The sequence below is a fragment of the Puma concolor genome, chromosome B1, assembly GCF_028749965.1.
Source record: "Puma concolor isolate L17-30 chromosome B1, mPumCon1.1.hap2, whole genome shotgun sequence".
NCBI lineage: Eukaryota > Metazoa > Chordata > Mammalia > Carnivora > Felidae > Puma > Puma concolor.
In genome coordinates, this window is record NC_141670.1 from 88,645,051 (window position 1) to 88,651,050 (window position 6,000).

The 6,000-nt window shown below is 38.7% G+C and overlaps 1 protein-coding gene across 1 annotated transcript in view; it reads left to right on the forward strand.

Moving 5' to 3' along the window:
* SLC7A11 (solute carrier family 7 member 11) overlaps window positions 1-5,637 on the forward strand; it is a 125,697-nt gene extending 120,060 nt beyond the window's left edge. The window contains exon 13 of the transcript XR_015250217.1: window positions 5,399-5,637. The gene's annotated coding sequence lies outside the window, so the exon portion shown is untranslated. The remainder of the gene's footprint in view (window positions 1-5,398) is intronic.
* Window positions 5,638-6,000: the final 363 nt, after the last annotated feature.

Genomic DNA, 6,000 nt, shown 5'->3' on the forward strand with positions numbered 1-6,000 from the left:
TTGACTGGAAAGGGTTAAGAGCTGGTGAGTGAGGACTGCGGTGGCTTTGGCTGCCCTCTGATAGCTTGGGCAGATGTGCATCAAGCCTCACACTTTACTTCATGCAGGGGAATAAAGGATGTCCCCTCATGTATACGCCCATGATTGGCACCTGCTGCTGGAATAAATATTGGAATATTGTGCAGTCCTTGTAGTTCCTAGTAAATGATCTGCCCGATTGGCATGTGCTCCAGAAAGTAGCGAGACTGGATAGGAGACAGAAGGGAAAGCGAGAATGATATCAACAGCCTCCATGGGGGATTTATTTTAAAGCCTGCCATCTTGTCAACATTGTTTCAATATGACAGCTGAGGCTTTTGCCAAGTATTGAACATCTGACCCATTTGGCTCATCACTTTAAGCTGTGCCGTGTTCTAAATGGAAGGGCTGACCCTCTGAGAAAACCATACTCTGAATCTGCGTTTGGTTCATCACCAAGTTCAAGATGATTATCTGAAGTTTGTTGAAACCTCAAGGGAGAATAAAATTGAACCGAAATCTCACCAAAGCAAATTTCTCCAGTGATTTTTTGGCCTTTCAGCTTTGGCTTAGAAATGCCATGAAAGCAACCTTTGTCCTCTGGCCATTTGGGATTGGACAGTAGATTACAGATATATCATGTGCCAATCTGGTGATATTCCAGTAGGGAAAGGAATTTATTCAATCATTTTTGAAACGCGAAATAGGACGTGGAGTTTAGTGTCAGGTTTAAGCATTGTTTAAATTGTGTTTCTTCAGCCGACAGACACTTTCATATACAGCAGTTTATATATTTTAGCTCCCAGAGACTGAGATTTTTTTCCTACTAAAACTTCAACAGCAAGGATAAGTCAAATATAACTCTCAGAAATAGTTAATAAAAACGTAAACTTTGGAGTTAGACCTGGGTTTAAATTTTGGTTCTACCATTTCTTAGACAGGAAACCTAGGGCAAGTTACTAACTTCTCTGAACTTTGATCTCCTTATCTTTAAAACAAGGCCCAGCATGGTTCCTTTACAAGGCCTGAAATGAGGATTATACAACCTCTAAGAATAGTGCCTGGACCACAGCAAATTCTTTAGAAACGGTTAATTATTTTTATGTCAATAGAGCGCACAGTAGACATGTAATACATGCAATTAACCTACAAACTTTTTAAAGTCCCATTTGCCACCATCCTTTCCAAGGCAAGGGATTTTGTTGAAAACAATAGTGGCAGGAATGCAATGATAATTTTGGAGAGGGATTATGATACTAAATATTGCCCTTTTATTTTAGAACATTTTGTAAGGCAGGATGTAATTCTGGTAATTTAAGAGCTTTTGATCCTCAGACTGCTGTCCTCCTAAATGGAGGAACATGACCATTCTTAGGATTGTAAACAACTATGCCAGGAATGATAATAGTCCCAAACTGGCGGCGGAATTTGCACTAGTATTGAACTGGTTTAAAGTGGCAATTGCAGATCAAAATACATCCCCAAGATTGTGACATTTAGGCCGGACAGTGTAGGCCACTTTTCTTCCTAAATGTTTATCTGGTGATACAGAGTAGCCCCGTGTAACCAGATCAATAGTCAAGGAGGAGTGGATTAGTGGGTTGACTCACGGGCGGTCAGGTCATCTATTCAGCAAACTAGAATGAAAACAATTTAGGAACCATGAATCTGTATTTAAATAAGTAGTTCTAAGAGTTTTATTTTTTACTTCTTCAATATAATTGTATGGCTCTGTCAATAAAATGAGGAGGCAGTAACTAGTCTGAGTAAAGAATATCTATTTTGATATATTGAAAGAGGAGGCGGAATTCAAGCTCTTCCATGGCTTGATATGGGATACGGGAAGTGACAGTGCCCGATTTTCTGTATGACTGGTATTATGTACAGAGTTGATTCCAAAAATGGTGTTTTAAAAATACTTAGAACAAAGTTATTATTGGAGTAATAACTTTTGTGTAGGTTACTTTGAAGAAAAATACCCATTTAAGCGATAGGTAGTTAAGACAAAAAATTTTAAGTTTATTTATTTATTTTAAGAGAGACAGAGACAGTGTGAGTGGGGGGGGGGGGCAGAGAGAGAGGGAGACACAGAATCTAAAGCAGGCTCCAGTCTCTAAGCTGTCAGCAGAGCCTGATGCGGGCTTGAACTCACGAAACTGCGAGATCATGACCTGAGCCGAAATCAGGAGTTGGACGCCTAACCAACTGAGCCACCCAGGTGTGCCCCATATGATAGGTAGTTTTAATGCCTACACAATTTTGTTTATTATGTCGCCTTTATTTATACATCTAGCCTTTCTCTTTTTTTTTATTTTTTTATTTTTATTTTTTTTTTTAACGTTTTTTTTTATTTATTTTTGGGACAGAGAGAGACAGAGCATGAACGGGGGAGGGGCAGAGAGAGAGGGAGATACAGAATCGGAAGCAGGCTCCAGGCTCTGAGCCATCAGCCCAGAGCCCGACGCGGGGCTCGAACTCACGGACCGTGAGATCGTGACCTGAGCTGAAGTCGGATGCTTAACCGACTGAGCCACCCAGGCGCCCCAACATCTAGCCTTTCTCTTGATTACTATTCTTGTGCTGCCCATTTTCACTATGTCACTTTATTAGAATATGGAATATTCTGAAAATAGATTATTAAAAACTCATTTAAATTCCATATTGAAAGAAAGCCACTTGTTACTAGTAGCCAGTCATTATGTGGTCCTAGTCACTCTTAAACATCAGTCAACTTTCATGGGAAAAGAGCACAATGGATGCCTTGATTGTTTTTAGTTTTCTAAAAATAAGTACTTGATTTCCATCAAAGGAAAATGAACATTTTCCTTTCTAAAGTTGACTAGTTAAGTGTACGAGTAATCAAAGCAACCGACTATGGAGCAAAAATGCAGTTGCTTATGACTTGGTTCATTTACTAAATGCACAAATTTATTTTCTAAACTGCATCACAGGGAATAATATTGAGACTGATCATAATAAACAGGTCTGTAAGAAGGATGGCCATCAACTGTTTGAAACATGACAGTATATATGTTTATCAAAGACTCAGAAAAAAGGCTGGAATCTTTCAGGTCCTGTGTACATTTCCCTAGATTTTACTTCAGCCTTTCATATTATATTCTCAATTTTATTCATGTGGGTGTTCTTAGGAATTATGAAAGATGCGGAGTTACCACTTCTTGCTGGCTGTTACATGGTAGGAGCTCCTTAGTATATCCTCTGGGTTCACCCCATCCCTGGAAACATATTGTATGCATTAATCTATTTTCTCCTCTAACCTTTGTCAATACTTCTATCTCCCCAAATACTTGAGGACTATAAAATGACCAGAGTGTTTTGTCAAATGTCTAATCATTCCAATGGCTCCTGGATTATCTAAATTGCTCCAAAGAGAGATGACTATATTCAATAGGAAAATTATGTCATTGTTCTTATTCACCACATATAGACTAATAATGCCCTTGTTCCTTTTAACAACAGCATTACCTTGTTGGTAATTATTTCTTGTAATCTCACCGAAAGGCATTTAAAGAAAACTAATTGTACTCTACCTAGTCTCTTCACAACTGTGTTCTATTAGTTTCTCGTTACATCTTCATTCAATCAGTGCCGTTTTGAATACCGCTCCAGACTACGAAGAACAGCTGGCTACTTGGAAGATTAGAAAAAAAAAAAAAAAAAAAGGATGACCCAGATTTAATGTTAAGTAAAACTTCTGAATGTTTTGTTTTTTCTGCTCCTTATTAATGTGTATGGCCCCGTCTTCAAGGGGCTTTATCTTATCTCTCATTGAATGATGGCGTTGACCAAGAATGTCCTAATTCAAATTCCACTCAAGTGAATCTTTCAAAAAATGTAATAGATTTTATTTTGTGCAATCAGCTGCTGTGCTTTCTAAAGTACTCTCACGGAGCAATGGGCACAAGCAACACAGGTCTTGTCTTCCATGAGTTATTATGAAATAAAATGAAATGGTCACAAATTGCGCAACACCACTGGCCTGCGTTTCCTTTATACAAAATTACTTCTCCCAAATACACCCTGTTAATAGTAGGAGGGTGCTTCCTACTTATTTTTCTACCTTTATGTTCTAGTAATTCTTTCTTTTATTTACTCATTCATTAGTAATATTTTCTAGGGAGTCATACTTTCAGGGTGTGCTGTATTATTTTCTTTAACCAACGATCTTGGTATTCCTGTCTACTCTTGATGCCCCCTCCTTGCAAAAGTTCTATTTCTCAGTTTCAAACAAAGATGAAGAGATAGTGGCCTCCCTGGGCTTTTCAGAATCTCTTTATAGACTGTTACATTGCTCAAAGGATTCTCTCCTCAATCGCTAGTCCTCAGAAATCATGAGCCCATTTTTTTTTTCTTATTCGTACTTTTAACTGGTAGGTGTTGCTTGGAAAGTTAAATTTCCTAGTCTAAAACTTTCAAGTGACAAGCCTAATAGAAATTTCAAAGTCACTATTTCCTAGAAAACATACCACCATATAAAAGGGGAATATAATTAGTTTATTTAAAAAAATGCAGGCAAATTTGGTCATGGATATTGAGACAAGGAAATAAAGGAAACGTGACAAGTCAAGGTAAAAGAATGTTTTCCAATTAAAAAAAAAAGCGATTTATATTCTAGGTCTATGAAAATCCCTTTCAAAATAGTGCAGAGGCCAGAAAATATACAATTATTTCTCTACCCAAAGAATGCTGGATGATTGGAATAACTGAGTAATCAGTCCAAAAAAGCAAACACACCCGTATTTGTGCTTTGTTCCCATAAGCCATTTCACTTTGCTACAGCCTAAGGGCTATTAACCTGGAGTCTGAAGTTTTGCAGTACCCTGAATCCTGTTTTCCGTGAACAACTGACATTTGCATATACTGAACAAAATGACGTTTCAACAACAGAACATATGATCTTGAGATCTTCTTGTGAGGGGTCGATAATGAACAGAATTAACGGCAGTGTTGGATGTCATCAAGCAATTTTCGCAAAAGGCGGGGCGCGTTCTAAACTCTACGAGTTGCATTGTAATCAAGCCACTCTTGTAATGAATGCAGGCCCTTAATTTATTGAAACTAATTTTGAAATCATGGTGCCATCCGCTGTAGAAATAATTTATAAACATTAATTGCAGGAAAGAGAGGAGCCGTTTGCTTCAAAGAGCCCATCAGCAAGCTGTCCTTCCTGTTTTATCAGTAAGCAAAGCTGAGAGCAAATAACAGATGGAACTGTCCCTTGGTGGCGGCACAGAGCACTCATGAAATATAGCACAATCTTCCTCCAGTGTGTTATGTTTTTAACAGTGTAAGATCAGAAGCAGGCGAGGTGTGGGCTAGGATGAATGACTGCTTCTGATGAAACATCCTTTTCTTCTAGGAAGATTCCGGTAGCAGATTGGGCTTTGGCGGGTGATCTCGGTGGCTTGATACAGTGTCATTACAGAATGCATCTGGAAGATTCTGCGGAAAGAGACAAGCCTCGGAAGACCAAGGTGAAGCTGAGGCTTGATCTGTACTCTTAATGGGTGGTGAAATTCCAGTTCCTTTAAATAGCCATCAAAGACACCGCAGAGCCTAAGCTAAAGCTGCCCCAGACACTGAAACCTGGGACTCATTTACCATCTGCCACAATCATTCCATCCTCTTGCAATATTTTATTCCACTTACTAAAACTACAAGAAGGTATTCGTGCATTTTATGTGTGTGGGTGTGTGGCTAAAATCTCCTTTTGCATCTGTTGTTTGCATAATCACATCGAAGGCTGTTACCAGGGCTGGGGAAGCTGGATTTAGTATATACTTTCTTTTTTTCCCCCTAATGGAAAAATCTATCAGCCCAACTTTAGTGACTATTTTGAAACAGCTTTTTAGGCGGCGAGATAGGAAGTGGTCCTCAATTCCACTAGTACATCATTTATTCATGCATAGTTCACTATCGCTCTTCATCAAAGCTTTTCTAAATGTTTTCCACTCACCCCGG